This window comes from Podarcis tiliguerta, assembly GCF_965153285.1.
Source record: "Podarcis tiliguerta genome assembly, chromosome: 3".
In the NCBI taxonomy this organism is placed as follows: Eukaryota; Metazoa; Chordata; class Lepidosauria; order Squamata; family Lacertidae; genus Podarcis; species Podarcis tiliguerta.
This window is the reverse complement of record NC_139536.1, coordinates 69964408-69985200: the sequence shown is the minus strand read 5'-3', so window position 1 is coordinate 69985200 and position 20793 is coordinate 69964408. Positions and strand designations below refer to the sequence as shown.

The following is a 20793-nucleotide window of genomic DNA, read 5'->3' as shown; positions in this document are numbered from 1 at the left end:
ATCTCTTCCAGTGGAATAAATGGGATTCAAGCGTAGTAAACTTTGGCTGTCATTAAACTGAATGGTAATTACAGTACTCTCCTCAGTTGTTTTGCACCCAGTCAGAGGGATGCAGCAGGGAACCAGGCAGAGGGCCTTCTCGATAGTGGCACCCTCCTTGTGGAATGCCCTCCCAACTAATGTCAAGCAGATAAATAACTATATACAACTTTTAGAAGACATCTGAAGGCAGCCCTGTACAGGAAAGTGCTGCACAGTCCTAAGATGTAAGATGGGATTTCTTATTGCTGGCTGAGACAGGGAAGAGAAAATGCCCACCAGAGCCTGGGCACCATAACTAGCAGTGGGGGAGCCCCTGGGACTCTGTATTCTGTATTCTGCATTATATATACAATGTCAATATAGTGTCTTCTTTCAGACACAACGGAAAATACAAGGTAATGTTGTTGCAAAACAAAAACTCTGCTTTCACTATACAGTAGAGGGGCTGAGAAAGTATTTTAATTAGCGCTGCAACTTATTTTAATTCCTTCCCATCCCAATTACTTACAGAAAAAACCATAAAAGATCTCATTCACATCATCCAAGCTTGAATAATTAGTTCTGAAAGATTAAACTTTTGTTCTAGGGATTTACTGCCAAGATACAGTTGTTCAGCCAAAAAACAAAACAAAAATCCCTTGGATACTCATTTATTTATTATTTTAAGAATATACAAGGGCTGGTTTTTTTGTTTTATTTTTAAAAATCAATTTATTACATACAAAACAAAGTGTGCAGGCAACTGTGAAGAGAACAAGACAAAAATAAGTGATGGTTAAAATTTAGTAAGTTTCCAGCATGTGTGCCCCCCCCCCAGCTACCATTTTCATAATTCAGCACTTTGGAATGGGCTGCTGTACTTTCAAAAATCTAGTGAACTGCCTGTTTCACAACCCACGGAGTGCTTGAATTGATGCAGTATTCCTGTCCGATCTCTTGTCACACTTTTAAAATGTATTTATGTGTGATTAGTAGTTTCAGGATGTGGTTGACACGTTCTGTTATTGTTAAACAATTGGGAGTCAGAAACCTTTCTCAAATCATTTACAAATTGTTCCGGTGATCTGTCAGTAGGCCCCAATCATTTCATGTTGGAGACACTGATGATTTCCCTTAAACCTGTTAGCCATGTGAAACCTACAGTGGCAAGAATGTACATTAGATTCATCTTCCACATACAGCCACACGTGTTAAGTGGCACATAGAAAGCTTAATGTTTGTTTTAGATACCTTGCTGTTGCTGCTGTAAGGAAGGACTTATGAATGTTTTTGGAAGCCGACAACCCTATAGCTTGAAACCGCTGGTTCTTACCCTTTTCTTGGTGCTTGGTGTGATAATACCCCCCCCCCCCAATTTTCTTCCATAAATGCATTTAAATATTTGAAAAATTACCACTATATTTCCCCTTCATTTTCCTTGTGACCAATTTCCAAGGCAGGCAGATTAGAAGATCCAAGGGAAGGTGGAACGAGAGGACATCCGTTCCATATCCTTTAATCCAGTGTTGCTGGGTCTGCAGGCATAAAATTCCTCAAGTGAGTCCATTTCAGGAGGCAACCAAACTGCACAGAATTTAAGAGGAAAGATAATTAATGCAAACTGAGTAGAGCACCCAGTTTCTTTTTCCAGTACAGTAAAGTAGTGCAGTAGTACAGGAGGTGCCTTGGGAACTGAAGATCGCTTTGAAAGCACTAAATGGCTTGTTTGACAGGAAAATGAAGGGTAGGGAGAAATAAAGTAATAAGGGGGAAGGTTTTCCTTACATTGGACTGTTGCAGAGTTTCCTTAAAAGAAATGTGTAGTGGTTTTGTGATCTGTGAGAGGAAGGGCCTGGAGTTGTGGAAAATATGGGGGGGGGGAGTGTGTTGTTGTTTTTGCTATGCAAAAAAAGCATCCATTTCTTTGAAAGTGTCCTTCGCAAATGGTGTAATAAACAACCTTATCACAATGAATCTTCTCTTTCTTTGCGTGCAGTTGTCACTAGAGATTTGTAACTCTTTTCTTGGTTCATTGTTCCCTGGCCAGTGTGTACTCTACATTCAGTGGTGCCAGAATTAAGATGAAGCCTGCCTGTTTCAATAAGGCCGCTTTGTTGTCAAAATGGCAATACTTGTATAGAAATTGGATTGACTCCAACAGCGCTTGCACGATACACAGCAATACTATTGTCATGTGATCTCCTTTCTTACTTACAAACAGCCTTTTCTCAAAAGAGGTCCTTTTCCCCCTCCCTCCTCCCTAACCCAAATAAGGAGCGGAGGTGGGGAGGGGGGTGGGGAACCATCCGCAAATTCGTTCTGTGTGCATAACTTAGTTTTGAAACCAAGTCTGATGATTTGAGTAAAGTAACAAGATCAGATTAAGTTGCTGCTAAAGTAGGCCATAGAATCGTGTCAGTTTCATTTTATTGAACGTTTGATGAACTTGAATCTAATCAGCCACATGTTCTATCTAGGCCTTGCAAGAAGACTTTGTGGATGTGTGGATAGTTGCACATTAAAAATGTACATAGAAGAAGTTCCTGCCTGGGAAATAACATGCAACCCATGTAGATAGCAGTAGCACATGATCATCACATGCAGTTGTGCAGTACAGGTTACTACATTTCAGGCATATTCTGCTATGTGAACTGGCTCATACCATGTAGTACCTTCCCTTCGTCTATGTATATTTGCTAAAGAGGTGGTATCAGTTAATTTCTAGAGGGTTGGCTATGTTAGACTGTTTCAGCAAAAACACTTGTGGCACCTTAAAGACTCACAAATTTATTGTGGCATAAGCCCTCCTGGACTACAGTCTGCTTCATCAGATTCATAAAGTGTTATCCTGAGTTGCAGTTACATATATACTAAGCTACTAAGCTGCTGTGGACAGATTTTCCTGCAATGGTGAAAGCTGCAGTAATTCAGTGATAAGGACCTGTATGAACACAATCAAGGTTGGTTCTGCAGCTTTCATGGAGTACTCAATTGCTAAAAACACATCTCAACAGTCATATTGCATGTGTGTGAGAATCCTGGCTCGGTCAGTGCTCCTAGCACATGTGCATGGTTATTTAAAGGCCAAGGCCTTTAAATTTTCACTTCTACACATTTGCTGCCTGAAGTGTGAGACTGACCACAATAGTAACATGTGTAGGAGCAATATAATCACCACCCACTAACTGTAGCAACTGGGTATCCACAATCCACTTAAGCAGATTTTATATTATTTTTGATGGTCATGCTGATGGATTTGGGAGGAAACCAAATTAAAAGATTGCAGTTATTCAAAAGGACATTTCTCATGCATTGTTTTCACTCCTTGGGTTGAGAAGCTTTTCATCAGAATGCAGAATCTATGACAAATAAGGCCCATAATCAGAAATAAACAATAACTTCTCTATTTACAGATCTCAACGTTCATTTGATTTTGTGTCCCAATGCAACAATTTTCAAGTAGTCTTCCATTGTTTGGAATTGGCCAAAACCTCGAAAGAGGGATATAACTAAATGAAAAGCTGCATTCTCCTGTTCTTGAAAATATACATTCACATGAAAAGAAAGAAGAGCAAATAACTAGTCTCAAATCCTTGAAGTTCAGAGAATTGACTCAATATTTGTTACCTGTTATCTTAATGACAAATACTGCAAACAGAGGTCCACGTAGGGCTGCAATTCTAGGTACCCTTGTCTGGGCGTAATCTCTGTTGAACTTAGTGGAATGTATGAGTTTATGCTGCATGTGATACAGTTACTTTATAGCTAACATAATCCTGTTGAATGCAAATATACCATTCATAAAAGTGGTTTGCTGCAATTCAAAAAAGTTTTTAAAATTTAAAATGGAAATTGAACCATTATTGGATTTGCATACCATTTTTGGCAATATATGCCAAAATAAAGTTAAAGTCACAACACGTAAGAAGTTACAGGCTGAAAGCAAAACACATCATTCAAAAGGCTTTAGGAAGATCATGAAGCACTCTGTTTCCATCCATGTAAGATCTGTCAGACGGAGTTCACTCAGAATTGCTTACCTTTTTAATGTGAGCAGTATAAATGCCAAGTTGTGACTAATTACTGCTTGATGATCTTCTTTTAGAAGAATGACACGCACACACAGAGAGGCAATTGGGGAATGAATTTTCGGTGGAAACGGAAGCTAAAAAAACAACATGTGTTTGGTTCAGTAACTTGTACTGCAAGCAGTCCATATGCTGGCTTCTGTTTCTGTGCTGCTAGACTGTAAACACACTGCTGCACTTTTGCAGTCCTGAATTGTGGCCTTTTACATTCACACACACACAAAAAAACATATACATTGTGTGGTTTTTGTGTGTGCGTGCATGCACTTTCCTGCTTGTTTTTGTACAATAACTGTGCACCAGTAGAAGCTCAGACATTTGCTCATATGAGTCAGTAATCTGAGAATAAAAAGTACATTTTTAGGAAACACTGTGCTCTGTGATCAGTGTTTGTAAATCTTGGGGGATGAGAGGGGAAGGTGGTGGTTGACTCTGAAGCTTTCCGTTTGCTCTTGCTAAGGATTTATTTTAACAACTGAGCTATTGCACCTAGCAAAATTTTTAAACAAACAAACAAAACATAATTGAGGGGGCTAGTAATAGGACCAGTGGTTATCTTCTAAGAATATCTTCTGTCATCTCAAGTATTCATTTTTTATTTATTTAAAGCATTTTTACCCTGCTCATAGGCTGAAGTGGTCCAAAATGACTTGCAAAGTGAATTTAGGAAAGAAAGAAATTCAGACACCATTTCTTCAAGTTAAATAATAGTTTTTAACTACATTCCAGTCCAGATATAATAGAAAACCCATTTCCACATGCTAACCTGTCCGAGTCCTTTCCCCTTTGCTTCTCAACACCCACCATCTTAAGACTCCTTCCGACTTGCCTCCAAAATCCATTCAGATGCAGATACAGAAACAACTCTCCCACACAAATCTTTCTGGTCTCAACACCATCTGAGTCTCCTTTTCTAACCACCAGAGACTACCCACCATTCATTTCACACCCTCCTCCCCCACCCCTTTAATGCAAATCAGGAACATTCATTCTGAATTTGGTACAAATTGCAGATTCCACATTCATTGATACCCCCTCAGATAACTTAAATGGAGGGAGCTGCTGGGAATTCTAGAATCCTAAAAGGATGAGGAAAGATGTCAGTTCCTTCTTTCAGAAATCTGTGACAGCAAAGCCACAAGCTCAATCCCAGCACGGGAGCAGGAGTCTCTCAGGGCTCTGCAAACTGACATTTGCTGCCACCAACCCCTCCTTTTCCTCTGAGCTTGAGGTGAGGAAAATTCTTATGGCTCCAAGTGAGTAATTTTAGTTATGGAGAGGAAGGGAGCAACCAACGCTGTCACTCCCAGGGAGAGTAGGGGAGCTTGCTTTCCTTGGTCAGAATCCCACTGACACACCCTTGTAGCATGAAGCGGAACGATTTGGACATGTGAGGGCAAAATGCCTGTTTTGCATCTAGCACAGGCACCTCAATGCCAATTTTAAGAGGTTTAGTGAAAGAAGGCTTAAGCAGGCAAAATGGTACAAGGTGCATGAAAGAAAACAAGGAAATATTTCAATGCTTTCAATGTAGCTACAAACAGGTGACTGGTCTCCTCATGAGTAACGTCACATATTGGATGTTCAGAGTGATGTATGCTGACAACATTCCAGCTTTCAAGGGCTACTGACCCAGGTGGGCTCTGATTGACAAGTTGATTTTAAGTAGGTGACTCCTGAGAAGGCCACATACTTCAGGAAAAGTTGCTTGAACACCTTTTGGGAAATTGGAAAGTGGGCTCATTGTTAGAGTCTGCCAGATATATTCCTTCTTTCCTGCAAGTCAGAACTCATTCCTCAGCTTGTATATCAAGGGAAGACAGGAAGTCTTCATTTGAACACAGTGGAAGACTAGAGGCCCTGGGTGATCTTGAAGTGACAGGCTAGGTAGTGAGGGGAAACTAGATCAATGCATATAAATTTGGTCCTTTTTGAATGTATCTTATTTGCGCATGCAAATCTTAGCTCTATGGTTGATGCGGTTAGGGAAGGCTGCTGTAGTGTGTCCAGATCGTGTCCCTCCGCGGAAGTGAATGTAGAATGGAACTAGCAGCAGTTGTGTGCATATTCATGTGCATGCACACAGGTGTCAGACCAAGCTCTGGGCAGAGGTGGCAAAAAGCCTCCCTGGCACTTGAGACTGACATGCCAGCACAGATCCTTCGGAGCGCATAGATTTATCCATGAGTCTTGTATCCTTTTAATTGCAGTGACATATTTACTATTTATTTGCATTGCTGCACAAGTGATCCAGTTACTGTCTGTCGGAGTACTTGTGCTATATATTTATGTACCAAGAAGGTCATTGAAGCTTGTAGTTGCCAGAGTCAATTCAGCCAGACCTTTCGCCAGTCTATTCCTGTGCTCCTGACACTGTGCTTGCCTCTTAAAAGCAAAGCAGCAGCAACGACTATTCTGCTAAGGCCGCCAAGTGCCATAGTTCCTCTTCCTCCTGTTGCTGCTGGAAGTATTGCTGGAGCTCTTGGAAGAGAAGGGGGACTTTATGAGTAGTTGCAACTTCTGTAAGAGCTGATGGGGAGTAACTAAGAGTGTAAGTGGCAAATGGAGTTCAGATTTTACTTCTGCCCTGAGCTCAGTAGGCGGCCGTAGGGAAGGTGTTATGTTCACAGAATCAGCTTCCTATCTGCAAACTATGAACGATAATTTTGGACTATCTTACAGGGTTGTTGTATGATAACTCTTATTAAGTATGTTGAATGCAGTATGTGCCGTAAAGCATGTATGTTTCCTGTCATCAAATATGCTTACCTATGTACAGGTTGAATTCATCCAGAGAACTGCTTTCTGTGGAATTAGCCTTGAAGCAAACCTAGGGTCAAACTATAGTTGCATGTAACTTTGCTCCAGCATTCCTTTTAAGGAAAAACAGATGTGAGAAGCTGCCAGTATGAGTGTAGGAATTGCTTAACCCTTTCCCCTCTGGCTGTTTCATCTCTTAAAATGCTCCCCTACCCCATCCCCACCTGCCAGCTGCTTTTCCACACAGGGAGGAAGAGGAAATTTCTTCATGGGTTTTTGGTAGATTTTGAGTACTAAATAGTCCAAGGAGAATGGGGTTATGGGGCCTCTTTGTCATCTCTCTGCCCAAACTGGCATCTTCTTTCCACCAATAATTCTACCAAAGAGTGTAGCTTCCTATCTCTACTTCTGTTTTTTTGTTTTTGTTTTTTAAAGTTGCTTGCAGATTTGCACACAACTGCACTTCATTTGGCTCCAAGCAATTTGATACACAGGGATATCTAAAAGAACATTCAGGAGCAGTTGATGTAGATCAGGGGTCAGCAAACTTTTTCAGCAGGGGGCCAGTCCACTGTCCCTCAGACCTTGTGGGGGCCGGACTATATATTTTTGTTGGGGGGGGATGAACGAATTCCTATGCCCCACAAATAAGCCAGAGATGCATTTTAATTAAAAGGACACATTCTACTCATGTAAAAACACGCTGATTCCCAGACCATCCGCGGGCCGGATTTAGAAGGCGATTGGGCCAGATCTGTTCCCTGGGCCTTAGTTTGCCTACCCATGATGTAGGTCTGTGAAAAGGGTTCCAACTTCTTGGTTGGGTGATTGCTTGAGGCCTGCTTCACACATTGTGTGACAGGAAGCAAGTGTTTGACACTGGAGGTGCATTTGCAGGGGTTGAGCACACCTTAACAACACAATTTCACATGGCCCTTACATCATTCAACAAGAAGTACAGGGATAATAAGTGGTCATCTAGAAATGCTAAATACAAAACTTATCAAGTGATATCAGTTAATACCCAAATAATAATGCAGTGTGTGATTACAGCCGAAGAGATTTGCATTGCAAGTTACTGCTTGCAAGTTTGTTTACCACTGGTCCTGACACAGTAATAAAAAGTGTAAAGGTAAAGGGACCCCTGAACATTAGGTCCAGCCATGGATGATTCTGGGGTTGCGGCGCTCATCTCGCTTTATTGGCCAAGAGTGCCGGCGTACAGCTTCCAGGTCATGTGGCCAGCATGACTAAGCCACTTCTGGCGAACCAGAGCAGCGAACAGAAACACCATTTATCTTCCTGCTGGAGCAGTACCCATTTATCTACTTGCACTCTGACGTGCTTTCGAGCTGCTAGGTTGGCTGGGACTGAGCAACAGGAGCTCACCTGTTGCTTCGAACCGCCTACCTTCTGATCAGCAAGCCCTAGGTTCTGTGGTTTAACCCACAGCGCCACCCGTGTCCCAAGGCATTTATTACTGGGAATTTAATGTGGCAAAGCATATTTCTCATTTAACCATCAATATCATTATGTTTCTTTTCTGTTTCTTTAACTTTAACGAAATGGGGTTCAAGCAGATTCCAGGATGCTCACCTTTGGTAGGATTTAACCACAAGAGAAAGATGGATCACAATGTTTAATTCTACAGCACATTTTCTTATACTATTAAAGATTATTCATGGTTTACCCAACCATAAAAGAGATTTCATTTAGTAAAAGTGAATTATAAACTCAGTTTTACACCATTAAGATTGCATTGCATAATGTAGGCAGTTTTTAGTTCGGGAAAGGAAAAGGATCTATCTTTGCTCTAGTACATTAAGAACATCATGTGATATGTACAAAAAGACACAACCTCACTTCAGCCCCAGCAAGGATGATGGGAGTTGTAGTCCAACAACAACTGGAGGGCCACAGGTTCTCAGTCCCTGATCTAAATAGGTCATTTGGTAGCTGCTACCTATCTTTTTCAAAATGGTCGTGTTTAATCCAACTCCCAAGGCTAGCTGAAACAAGCAAATGTTACAGTACTTCCAAAAAGTTCCCTGGGCATGGTCGTTGTCATATCTGCAGTGCAGCTAGACACACAGATGGTAATTTGAAGACAGCTTGCTCGTGGATCCCAGTGACTGTAATTGGTCACAATGAAGATCTTCCAGGTATCCTTGGCAATAGCCAAGGCTGGACCAAGACTTTATGCTGTCTGAGGTGAAAAACAAGATGGCCCCACTGCCACCACCATTTCACATACAGAAGCAAACCAGAGTGGAAGTTGAATCTGATTTAAACATGCAGCATCTTCTACCACATTTGAGACCATCAGGCAAGATTAGGGGACCTAGGGCAGGCTGTGTGGCACACACCTCACTGCCACTGACCCCACAACCCTCAACACCTGCCAGCAGAGGCAGCTACCTCACTCTGCCTTAAATCAGGACCAGCCCTAACCGTGGGTGTAGGCAGGGGGGCAGCTGCCCTCCCCCAGTCAAGAGAATAAATAAAAATAGTAACCAACTAATCAATCACCTCACAGGTAGCTCGGTTCTGCACCCCCCAACAAAAGTCTTGTACCCCCTAACATAAATCCTGGCTATGCCCATAGACACCAGAGAGCCACTTTCCAGAAAACAGCAATGGCCTAAGAGGTGTGTCTCTCACACACTGTCCCTTCAGTCACAATACATTTCCTTGCAGAGAGCTAAATGCCCAGCTAAGTGGCGATAATTAAGGAACATCTCTGCCCTGACAGACAGTTAATCCTCTTGCCCCATTTGCCTTCCGTAATTAATGAAACACCTGGGAGGACCATCTTCAAAGCTAACTTTGCCATTGGCTGGTCTCAAATCTGCTAGTGAGACTAAGCCCTGTGTCTGATATTCCTTACTCACTTCCCAAGCTGATCATTTAAGGGTCCCAAGGCAAAATTCTTTTTCCATGGGGGTAGGGATCTTCAGTTGCCCATCCAGAATCAATAATGGTTCTGATCCAGAAATGTATATATAGGTGCTACTGAGTAACTGAGGCCTGGTTCAATATATTAGTGCACTAGCACACTGGTGCAGAGCCAGAAAATTTTTTGTTTTTCCTTTGGTTTCTTGTGTGAATTTTTCCTGCATCCGTTTATGCTTTTAGTTCCGGCCTCTGCCTTATAGATTGTCCTCAAGCAAAGGCATTAGGTATGCTTTGCCTTAGGATTTCCTACGTCAAGCAGTGGGTTCATCTATATGGCCTACAGGATCCTTTCCAAGTTAAATGATTCTCTGTGTTCTCCAATAAAAAGGCCTTTGTTTTTTGTTTAAACGTGCAAAAGTGTGTTTCTAGATGCTCGTGATCAATGCTAAACAACTAGACAGGCATGCATTATTGCTGGTTCCAAGAGAGTAAAGTTGGGGGAAAATAAGAACTGTCACCAAAGGAAATAATCAACAGGGATCTGGTGACAGGATACTAGCAGAGGACAGTATCGTCTGAACATACAAGATCTTGTGCAAAAGGGATTGGTCAGCAATCTCATGACAACCGGAACATTGAAATTGTATTTTCTGAATACCTGTCACAAAAGAGGGTGACCGCAGGACAAACTCAGCTGCACTTCCTTCAGGTGCAGAGGAGTCTAAGCACGGATGCTGAACAAAGGATGCTGTTGTGTATCCCCTGAATATAGAAGGCAAACAAAGAAGTGGTTTCTTGCCACACTCTTCTTTTCACTTTCTGATGAGAGATGAGCAGCCTAAAAAAGAATGGTTTCTGTTGAAATGATTCTCGCAGGAAACTGCATGCCAAATCCTTAATGGTTATGGGCACTCAGGGCAGAATGTTCATCCACGGTACCAGTTCCAAGACGTGGGAGTGGGAAGCATTAAAACAAGTGTATCTCTGTTGAGCTGTCTGAATGCTTTTGAGACGTTATGGACAAATGATTCCTTCCAGGCATATGGCACAACTATCTTCATTTAGGACCTCTGTGCAGTGGAAGATTTACCTTTAGCTATTTTTAGTGTTCTACTGAGTACTCCTGGCTTGAGGGGTAGTTTTGTGGAGAAGGTCATTTAGGAGAATGTCTTTACATTTTATTATGAGATTTCTTGGGGCAAGGTAATCTCTTTTCTCAAGAGAACATTAATGCTGCTGATAATGTAATGACCACATTTTCAGATATAACATAAACTATGCACAGTATGAAAAACTGCCAAGATTGCCCCAGTAGGGCTGTGCGGTATTCACTCATGCAAGCAGATGACCATGGGGCAAGAATAGTTCGTGGAAATGTTGTTTTCTTAAGGTTTAATTGACCTTGAGTTAGTTGGGGATACAGTTGGCAAAATCAGGTAATTGAAAGATTGGGATAATCAGGTTTCATATAGTCTACCGCATATATGTCCACCAGTGATAAATGTGGTTTAGGGAATGTCTGTGGTGAATTGCCTCCTGATTGTGGAAACACTGTGTGCACTTACGGAAGCTGTTTCCTAGATCAGTATTTATGTGTGTGCTGTCTATAATACGGTGTTCTTTATTTCTAAGGGTAAAGTGAAAGCAATTAAAGATTTTTCAGTAGTTTTCACATCTTCTGTAGTGCAATAACTTTTATCTCCTTTGAAACTTAGATCCATTGATTTTTGGGCAGAGACTTCATTCTGGGCCGGCCAGCTTTTCTGTTCCCTGTGACCACTCTGTACTCCACAGTGTGATCTGGGTTGCTAGCTAGTAGTTGGTGCTAGCTAGTAGTAAAGGTTTCTTAGCTATAGAACACACCCTGTTGGTCCCAACTAGAGAATTGCCTACAAAATCCAAAGATGTAACCGCCGCCCCTTCCTTTCTCTGTATGTGGCCTAGGAAGCAACTTCAGGCCCATACCTCTGGTCCCATTCAGACAACCAGACATGCTTGATCTGATGAAGCAATCTTCTTGGCACTACATTGAATTCTTCCCATAGTGAGGATTGCCCTGTAATGTCTGATGTTTATCTTTTGGTCAGCAACCACTGCATGCAAGGGACACCTGAGCTATGTAGTTGCGGTGATCCTAAACTCTCGTGTTACACTCCTTATGTGGCACAGATAGTACTTTTTGATGTCATTTTCAGACCTGGACTCACTAGATTTAACTGATGGAGGTGTTGTCAACGTAGCACCCTTCAGACATTTCTGGACTCCAACTCTCATCCGCCTCAGCCAGCATGGCCAATGACTAGGAATGATGAGAATTGTAGTTGAATGGCATCTGGAGGCCGCTACATTGGCTCCCTCTGCTACTAATGTGACGCAGTCTAAGTAACCTGGCACGGTGAAGCCTGCCTGAATCAGGGCTAAGCCAAATGGTCCCTGCCAGAGTAAACATTATCAGAGTAAAAAGGGATAATTTGGAAGGTATTTTTATCCCCCACCGGTTGGTGGCTTGACCATCTCACCAGCTGAAAAACCCCCCAACAGCACCTGGCTCTTCTTTTTCTTAGGAACATTGGATGTTTCCTAGGAACACTGAACATTGGAATATTGGGTTGATTTCTGATGAGATAAAAAAAGAAGACGCATCTTGTAGTAACTACCACCTAATACCTAGACATGATTGAAATGAGGCACCTTCTTTTAAAAAAACAACCTAGACCCTCTCTCCCTCCTGCTTTCATTGCTTTATGATGCAAGAGCGGTGTTGGTATTTTAACACTCTCTAACTCATCCTTCATTTATCTGTGGATTGAAGGAAAGAACATTTATCAGATAATTTTGCTCCTTTGACAAATGGCTGACTACAGAACACAGTGACTTAGCAGCGACCCATTTGGACTCCTGCCGCTCGCAGTGCCATTGAGCAGGGAATTGTGACATAAATTTTAGCTCCGCTTTTATGTTGAGGATTGATGAGTCTCATTTCATGAATGTTAATCAGCCCATTTGTGTTCAGGTATTAAGTTATTTCTTACATAACTGTCATTTAATACAAAGTGAATTTGTTTGACCTTTGCCTATCCCACTTCGCTTCTGTCACTGTGTTACTGTAGAACCTCATGCAGCTTTTTTCCATGGAGAGGTTAATACCTCTTGATTATGGCTAAAGGCAAAGACCTACATGAGCATATGCTGCACACTGCCTTATCTGCCGTCATGAGAGTGTGATTAATGGCTTTAAGAATTTTAATTTTGTGTGGTTAACCATTAAGACTCTTTCCTAAGGTTGCAAAGCTGGCAAATGACTTTTTGCACACTTGTGGAGTCTGGTAGTGATGCCAAGTCTTGAAAATAGCCTGTTCAGCAGCTGAATGAAATCCATAGGTAAACCCTTGGAGAGTACATCTAAACACCTGCAAAAGTGACCAGTGCTGCAACTTGATTCCAACTTCCTTATGTGCAGCACCCCTTTAAAAAAACCTTGATTTTTATTGTTTTAATAAATAAGCAGCCCAACAGTGGTGACTTGGTTTGGTCTTTAATCCAGGCACAAAATGTTTACTCCAAGTCCCATCAAACAAACTGATAAACTTATTTTGCCTTCTATACGAATGACGTAGTGTTAATATTAGAAGAGTTGTTTTTAAAAAGTTTGCATTCTTCTTCTTCTTTATTTATTAAATTTGTTAGTTGCTTCATCTGGTCCAGGCCAGGCGAACCCAAAGAGACTTACGAACAGACAGACAGGTTCACAACCTCCTCACAACCCAGCCGATACATTAAAACCAAGAGGAAAAATAAATACATTAAAAACATTCTGCCCACTTCTAAAAGTCTACAGATAGTTGAAGGCCAAAGGCCTAGTTATAGAGGAAAGTTTTTGCTTGACACATCAAGATATATAGTCATACCTTGGAAGTCAAACGTTTTGGCTCCCAGACGCCGCAAACCTGGAAGTGAGTGTTCCGGTTTGCGAACGTTGTTTGAAACCCAAACATCCAACGCAAGTTCCGATTGCCTGCAGGAGCTTCCTGCCAAGCCACGCATTGGTTTCCGAACGTTTTGGAAGTCGAACGGACTTCCAGAACGGATTCTGTTTGACTCCCGAGGTAAGACTGTATAATGATAGCACCAGGCAAGCCTCACTGAAGAGAAAATTCCACAAATGAGAAGTCACGGCAGAGAAGGCCCGTTCTTGCGTTGCCACCCTTCGGATCTCTCGTGGAGGCACACAAAAAGGGTCTCAGGTGATGATTGCAGGGTCTGTGTTGGTTCATATGGGGAGAGGTGGCATTTGAGGTATTGCAGTCTTGGGCCATTTAAGGCTTTATAGGCCAAAACCAGCACTTTGATTTGGGCCCAGGAACTAATTGGCAGCCAGTGCAGTTGGCTCAGGATCGGTGTAATATGTTCAAACTGTCTTGCCCTGGTGAGCAACCAGCTCTGCTGAATTCTGCATCATTTGAAGTTTCCGAACCATCTTCAGAGGCAGTCCCACATATCATTTATTGCAGTAACCTTACCTAGAGGTTATCACTTATGGGAGTGAATGCTTAAAAACAGGAATAAACACTTGTATAGGCCTGAGTTGATCTTAGTGAACATAAGCCCATATTTAAGCGTCAAAAATAGATGCTGTATCCTTGTCAAGATAAATCCATTTATTAGTAACCATGCCACTTTACTGTAAATGAAACTCTCTATTTATGCAAAATGATTAGTACTTTGGTGTTGAAAAGGTAAAGCTTTGACGTCACTCCTGCTTCCTTGAAATTTACATTTTCTCTCTACAGAACTTGGTATTTATGTGGTGACTTTATAGTCCCATAAACCAGAATTCTATGTAATTATTTACCTTGGAAAGAGCACACACACATTGCATTCCTTCATGTTAGGCAACCTGGTGCTTTTGGTTTGGGATATACTATACATATCTTTTGAATTATAGTTAATTGGGGCGTCTGCACTCTGGAGAGAGATTGCGCCTCGTACAAAAGGTAAATTTGGAGCGAGCTGGAGGGCAAACTAGTGGCTTGCACTTTGCGTAAATTAGAAGGTCAGGCAGTATCTGACATACATCTAGACACAGAAACAAACACACTTGATTTCGGTCCCACAGCGACAGAAATCTTGATTCCTGTACTGGTTTGCTGGTGCTACTTCCAGCAGACAAATTGGAGGACCTGGCATAAAAGGAGCAGTAATGAACAAGGGAGAAAGGATAAATGCTGTGCATATGCTGACTTGTGTAATAGGAGTTTATGAAATAGGATTGAGGGGTGGAAAACACACACTCACACAGAGAGAGTAATTGGGCACATCCTGTACTTACTGAATCACCCAGCTCTACTGTAATAAACATTGTTCCATTCAGGCGAGTTCATTCCCTGCTCTGTCTCAAGTGCAGGAATTGCTTAGAAAGAGAATTTTTGAAAAGATACCACCTACTAGCATGCATGTTGCACAAAGCTTTCATTCTTTTTGCATGGGTTATTTCAAGATACAGATTAGGGGAATAGGCAACTATCCAATTGACAGATTTAGGATACAGGCACCTATCCAATTGAATGAGGTCTTCCTTACGCGTCTGTAAAAGCCCTGCAGAACACACATGCCAATTAGTAGCTGATGCAGCTTACTTGCATGTGGCAGCTGGAAAAAGTCACAATTTCTGTGCAGCGTGTGAAAATAGCTTCCTTATTATTGGAAAATATTATCCAAAGTCATTCTTGAAACATCTAACATCTGGCTATGTCGAATCAGAGTTCTTTATGTCACTTCCTAGATAATTTTTGTTAAGCATCTTTTGCAACTACATAAATTCCACCACAAATACTTCACATACACAAAAAAATCCAAATGAACACAAAGTGTGCTATGATCCTTCCTTACACCCTGAATCAGTGTAGTAAGTTTCTCCATAGTTCTTGTCTACTCTTCAAGAGCCAACAGGGCAATCCAATGTCCCTTTCACCATTGTAAATACCAACTCGGTGACACGCTGACGCTTGTTTGTTTATAGACTACCAAATAAAATATTTTGAGGGGATTTGCTACCCACGTGACTTGTGCATAGTTTATTGCTACTTAAAAAAAAAAATCATCTAAGGAGATTTGTTCCATTTGAATGTCTTTTTCAGATAATCCATAGATCACCATATACTGTAGAGTAACTCTAGAGTAAGGGACGCGGGTGGCACTGTGGGTAAAACCTCAGCACCTAGGACTTGCCAATCGTCAGGTCGGCGGTTCGAATCCCCGCGGCGGGGTGCGCTCCCGTCGTTCGGTCCCAGCGCCTGCCAAGCTAGCAGTTCGAAAGCACCCCCGGGTGCAAGTAGATAAATAGGGACCACTTACTAGCGGGAAGGTAAACGGCGTTTCCGTGTGCTGCGCTGGCTCGCCAGATGCAGCTTGTCACGCTGGCCACGTGACCCGGAAGTGTCTTCGGACAGCGCTGGCCCCCGGCCTCTTAAGTGAGATGGGCGCACAACCCCAGAGTCGGACACGACTGGCCCGTTACGGGCAGGGGTACCTTTACCTTTACCTTTTTAACTCTATTGATATTTTAGTAGATGTGGCAGTACTGGAATAGGTTGAGGGCATAATAGGTATCCTACTTGATTCTTATTTTTGCCCGTATGCATGCCCCTCTCACCTGAGACCACAAACACCTGAGTAATACAATATGGAGTCCAGAGTTGTACCGTTTCTTCTGTGAGCTAACAGTGGTGCATAAAATGGACCGCTTTAAGCTGAGTTGTGCTTAACAGGCAATCTTGATGAAAACTGGAGAAGCCCAGTGAAAACGTTCTGAATTGAGTCATAGACATGCCACAATAAGCAGCTGACCTGCAGAATGTAGATTGCCACAGATGTTGCGCCGGTGCTTGTGCGGTTCTAGGGTGCTGGCACTGGGTCACCCTAAACCAGCCATTCATTATCTTAGTAGTACAATATACATCACAAGTCTTGCTTCTACTTCCTGCCATGTCAGATTGGCAGCAGTGGAGAATCCTACGGAAGAGACCAAAGGAGTTGTTCATCAAAGGGTAGATTATATTTTCTGAGAGGTTGCTTCACTGCGTACTTTTAATTTCAAAAGGAGAGCTGCGTACAATAGGGGAAAAGATAAATAATTGGCTTGAACTTTTGCTTATATTAAGCCCACAGTCGTCTTTCCCCCACCAAGTTCAAATCAGGTCTCAGACTTATTGCTGCTTCCATTAGAGATTTTCCTTCTCTCTCTGTAACCCAATCATTATAGCCACCATTTCAGTTCTGTTGCCAGAATCTCTAGCAGATAGAAAGACATTTTCTGGTTGTCTCCCCAAATTAATGTGAGAAGTCAACATAACTCATCTGAGAATGCTGAAAATGTCCAGATTTTCTGAAGTTTAGAAAAGTGAGGTTTGCTAACAAAGGGAAATGGAAAGTGCACATAGGTACTCATATAATGGGTTTTTTTTGGGGGGTGGGGGGGTGCAGCAGTCCTCCTGTAACAGTAGTCCAAAGTATAATGTAGACTTCTCAGACTCAAAGCATGGGACTTTGCAATGCAAATATCTCCAAACACAGCTGTGGCAAAAGAAAATGGATGCAGGGCAGTTTTGACACATATATTTTATTCATGTAAATGCAGGGTAATTAATCTCCTGTCCGTATGGCAGGTGGTGTTTTCGCTAAGAAGTGAATAATCTAAGCTATAGGCTGTGGGGAAGGCGGGGTCTGGAAAGAGATTCAGGTCATCTGTGATGAGTTCATAAACAGAAACAAGGGAGGGAAATCATTCCCTGCTCTGTATCCCAAACAAATTTATAACCTCTGAGGTTTTGTTCTTAAATTTAGGAGTAATTTTCATTCACAAGGCCTATTACTTGAATGCAGCTCTTTTTTTCAGGACACAAAGTTTGTTGCTTTGATGTGTGATGGGAAATAGTATGAGGGAAAATGCATCTGAAAACCAGAAATGATATCCCCTGCAGTTCATTGCAGTTGCAAAGTTATAGATCAGATTTTGAACAATACCTCTACAATATAGCTGTGAAGAGCCACTCAAGTTTGGAGCATTACTGCTTTTGAATTTATACACCTTATTTCTCATGTATGTTTTGCTCAATCATTTGTATAGTTTTATTGGTTAATTAAATGAGATGTTGCTAGTATAAATGTTCAATGAATCCCTTCCTCATTTTGAATATTTTTGGGTGCCATCTTCTGTTCTCACCAAAGGTTTACTGATGTCCATGTGGAAAGGAGGGAGCTTCTTTCTGTCCTCCTGAGGCCTAGTAATGCATTAGTTGGCAAGAAGCAACAGCAAAGTGTTCTGTGATGGATAGATACACATGTTTTGGCCTAGTTCCACGAGTGGCTCTCTGAGGATAAGGTTTGGGGAAAACCTATCTAATTCACCCAGCCTAGGGTGTGTTTTCTTGGCATAAGATTACTGGTCAGGAATGGCAGAGCATATATTTCAAACACTGAAGTTTACTGGAGCAGAATGTTTCTATTTTGTTCCATTACTCTTTTTATTCATGCAACAAAGGCAGTAGAAGTACCAGTAGCTGTTCTGGGTTAGCGTGGGTTATTTTATTTTATTTTGTATCTGTATTTTATTGTTATATGCTGAAATAATGTAATTTTTTAAAAGTTGTTTTAAAAAAATTAAAGAACCAATAGTTAGAGTTTTCGAAGAAAAATATTGCTTTGTGCATGTTTTTCTTACTGCCTATAATGCCTAATGAATTTCAACACAAACTGTTTTGAAAGATACAGGTTGCTTCCATATGAGGAAGGGCCATAGTTCATTCAGTGGTACATGCAAAAGGTTCCAAGTTCAGTCCTCAACATCTAGGGCTGAGGAGTATTCCTGCCTGAAACCCTGGAATGCCGCTCCAGTCAGCGTAGATACCAAGCTAGATGGAGCAATGTGGTATAAGGCAGCCTCCTGTGATCCTTCGTTTAGCCCTGCTGAAGGATTGCTCTTCCAGGAGCAGCTGGAAATGGAATTATAATTGTAGTTACACACACTTAATAACAGTGCTAGATCTTTATTAACATTCTGCAGCGCCCATCTTTACAGCAGAGACAAAAATGGGTGGTTGCAGCTGTACCCAAGGATCCTAAGAATTTTGGTATTCGGTGCAATGGGACTTACTCCCTGGAAAGCATGCTTGGAATTGCTGCCATTTCATGTTGCAGTACTGTATTAATTTGTAAAACATTTTTGCTTATTATCCCAGCACGTGGGCTGTTGTGCAGCAGTGGGACTTTGTTGGCATCCGCCTGTCTCGAGAGACAATGGAGTGCGCCTCCAGGGGTGAAGTCAAACCGCTGGAGAATCACAGCGCCTGCTGTGGCTGCAGAGCCCGGTGACTCATAACTCTTGCCTCTTGTATTGTTTTTGCTGTGATAGCAGCACTAAAAAGACCACTCTGGGGCACAAGCCTGGGCTGTCCAGGGCTGCCCAGATGACAGGACCCTCCCCCTTTTTGCCTCACTGTAGTGGTCCGAAGGAAAGCAGAGCAATACATTTAGTACCAGCTTGGCTGCAGGAGTTGCTGGAAGAGGCGTACAAGGCACCATTCAGCTGTCATAGGGACTCTACTCTGGACTTGTGTAGGGTTTACTCCTTAGTGTTTTCTTCTGCTGAAGATGTCCCTCAACACAGCAATGGGACCGAAGGTGGAAAAATGTCTACCTGACTTGATTGAGCTCAGGTTAATAATAATGGGGAGCATGTGGTGTGATCAGACCCAAGAGCACTTACTCAGATAGCTTGCCTTGCTGGGTTGCAGCTGCAGAGAATGAGTATTAGTGATCAAAGGCCATTCTCCCCACACTGGGTTGCGCCATCCTGCTCAGATGCACCAATAGAGAGAGAGTCAGTGAGCAAGAGGGTGTGGTTTTAATGCCAAAGGGCACTGGCTTGTTTCTGGTGTGTCACAGAGGAAGAGTTTCTGGGGTGAACGAGGAGCTTTCCATTGCTTCTTCCAACTGCAAGCAGCGAGATGGACCAGCTGAAGATTCTTTGTCACAACAGCATCACCAAGCTGGGCATAGAACACAACTCCCACCACCTTACAGACCACATTGGCAGCACTTTGCCAATCCACATGTGAAAGGCTGGCACTTCAATTGTAAGCCAGGAAAATTCCCACAAATCAGGTTGGTTTTAAAAGAAAACACCGAGGGCTTTTTATCTTTCCCCCCTCCAATTTTAAAGGTGTGGTTTATATTTGGGTGCGGCTTATATTCAGGCCAATACGGTGGTATTATGATTATGATTAATTACATTTACATACCACCCTTCATCCAAAGATCACAGGCAGTATACAACATAAAAATAAAAAATTAAAACACAAAAAACATAGCAAAGCAAAACACCCAATACCCACTCCAACGAAAGGCCTGGTTGAAGGGGAATGTTTTTGCCTGTCACCTGAAGATATGTTACGAAGGTGATAGGCAAGCCTTCCTGGGGGGAGAGCATTCCACAAATGGGGAGCCACTGTAGAAAAGGCCTGTTCTCCTGTTAGAGGGTGATTGCAGGGTCAAGGTTGGTTCGCAAATTCAGGGCATAAATATTTGTTTGTTCAGAAGTAGGAGAAACATTTTCTCTGGTTGCAAATAAGTATATATATTGGTGTTAATATTTTAACACTTCTGTGTCAGGGCATAATTCTAGAATTCTACTGTCAAGAGCCATTTTGGTTCAGTAAAGAGCCTTGATTGGTAACAGTTGAGCTTGGCTAAGTTGGTACTTCTCAACATGGCCTACAGTGGTGTTGTAAAGATAAAGTATGCAGTTGTGAAGCCCGCTGGGACTACTATTAAAATGTTTCCATGAATCCAGCCACTAGGAAACCTGTGCACTGGTAGATATATTTCCAGTAGTAATTCTAGCAGTAAGGCTGCATTAAACCGCTAGAATGAGCACAACCATATCTCGTCAAGAGCACACAGAAGGTTTCTGACACGTTGGCTAAAAACAAGAGAGGAGTTTTATTTGCTGTCTTAAATCCCTCAGGGCTAT

At 42.1% G+C, this 20793-nt stretch overlaps 1 protein-coding gene and 1 long non-coding RNA gene across 4 annotated transcripts in view; one reads left to right on the top strand and one right to left on the bottom strand.

Moving 5' to 3' along the window:
* LOC310674406 overlaps positions 1–6313 on the bottom strand; it is a 31424-nt gene extending 25111 nt beyond the window's left edge. Inside the window, exon 1 of the long non-coding RNA XR_014509565.1 lies at positions 153–6313. This is a non-coding gene — a long non-coding RNA (uncharacterized lncRNA). The remainder of the gene's footprint in view (positions 1–152) is intronic.
* The window catches only part of FOXO3 (forkhead box O3), a 114176-nt gene that overhangs the window by 46207 nt on the left and 47176 nt on the right, over positions 1–20793 (top strand). The gene's annotated exons all lie outside the window — the stretch shown is intronic.